Raw genomic sequence first — 2,090 nt, forward strand, 5'->3', positions numbered from 1 at the left:
ACATAATCTGTTATGCTTTGATGAGAAGGCTTAAAGAAAAGTATGAACTCTATTACCTCAAGCTTCTTATTTTATCAGATGATACATTGTAAAAAAAGAAGAAGTATTCCTTAAAAAATAATGAGTAATGCAGAAATAGAGTTAGACAAAACTTTCCTGACTAACCTAACACACCACCAATCACCTCCCTGCTTATGGCTTCTCTGCACTTTTTTGTTCAGTTCATTTTCATAAGAATTTGCAAGTGGATTTTCTAGTTTTTTCTTGGACAGAATCAAAAGTTTGTTAAGAGTAGGACTGTGGGGCAGTGTCTGTGGCTCAAAGGAGTAGGGCGCCGGCCCCATATGCTAGAGGTGGCGGGTTCAAACCCAGCTTCGTCCAAAAACTTCGAAAAGAAAAAAAAAGAGTAGGGCTGTGTCTTTTTGAAGCGTGTTTAAAAAATTTAAAAAGCAATGAGCATATTAGGATGCCATGGAATACTATTCAGCCATAATGAGAGATGGAGACTTTCTATCTTTTGTATTTATCTGGGTGGAGTTCAAGAACATTCTTCTTAGTAAAGTATCAGAAGAATGGAAAAGCAAGTATCCAAAGTACACAATACTAATATGAAACCTACAGATCAACAACTATATCCCCACAGGAGAGAAAGACAACCCAAGTGGGGAGTGAGAGGGGAGGACAAAAGGGGAGAGCGGAGGAGGGAGAGAGGAAGATTGGTGAGCTCTCACCTAACGGGCACAATGTAGGGGTACATGGCACACCTGGGTGAAGGGCTCCACTACAACTTGAACTTTCCCTAACAAACACAAACAATGTACCCTAATCATCTGTACCCTAATATTAATTGGAAATAAAAATAAATTAAAAAATAAATTATAAAACACAAATAATGAGAAAATCTTAAAAATATCATATAAAAAGATATGGAATCAATACATTATTACTGAAAATTCAATGAAAAATTGTTGACAGAACTGGAAAATAATTTCAAGCTTAATTTCGGCATTCAAAATTATATTTGAAAGATAGAGCTCATCATACAGGAATAGCGCTGAATAAAACACAAACGGCCTCAAAAGGGGGATAAACACAAAAAGAAAACAACTGGATACAAAAGAAGAGAATTAATAGAAGAAATTCACAATATCATACACATGAACACACACACAAAAAAACCACATACTTTGCTTGTCACCTGGCTGCGAAGTGAAGAAAAAGCAGTAATTATACCAAATCTACAAGGAGTTATTAACCACACACTTCTAACGACGGAAAACCCTAGCCCTTAACAACTTTTGTTTCAGATGTCCTTGGGTCTCTGAATTCCTGACATACTAAGAATTCATGTCTGCATAGTTACCACTTCCTTTTGCAAAGAGTTTCACCCAATCAGATTGGCATATTATTTCCATTAGTACAAACAAAAATTATTTAGAAGTAATTAGGTTAAAGTTGGCCTTCTTAACTAGAGAGAAAAAAAGAACTCTGGTTGTCATTTGAATATTTTATTTTAAAAACAGTCTTTAGTATTCAGTATTCAAGGGAATTATCAGTACTATAATAACTCAATCTATTAAAATGAGAATGAAAACAATTGTAAATGCCAGAAAGTCTCATTTCATTTTTTGAAGTCATCCCACAAATTTGGAAATTTAGCTGGGTACAGTGGCTCGTGTCTGTAATCCTACCACTCTGGGAGGCCAAGATGGGTAGATTGCCTAAGATTTGGAGTTACAGACTAGCCTGAGCCAGAGGAAGACTCCGTCTCTAAAAATAGCCTGGAGTTGTGATGGGTGCCTGTAGTCCCAGCTACTGGGGAGGCTGAAGCAAGAGAATTACTTGAGGCCAAGAGTTTGAGGTTAGTGTGAGCTATGATGCCACCTACCGAAGGTGACCAAGTGAGACTCTGTCTCAAAAATTAAAAAAAAAAATAATCAACCAAATTTGGAAATTAGTAAGATCTGACAATCAGCTACAAATCCTATAAGAACTTATTTATTTATCAATTTACTAATAAATGTATTAATGCATATTTGTACTTCACTTTTCATTTCAAGGTAAGGTCTGATGTTTAAAAGGGCATAAAC

Source organism: Otolemur garnettii, unplaced genomic scaffold (genome assembly GCF_000181295.1).
Source record: "Otolemur garnettii isolate 467f Iridium unplaced genomic scaffold, OtoGar3 scaffold00031, whole genome shotgun sequence".
In the NCBI taxonomy this organism is placed as follows: Eukaryota; Metazoa; Chordata; class Mammalia; order Primates; family Galagidae; genus Otolemur; species Otolemur garnettii.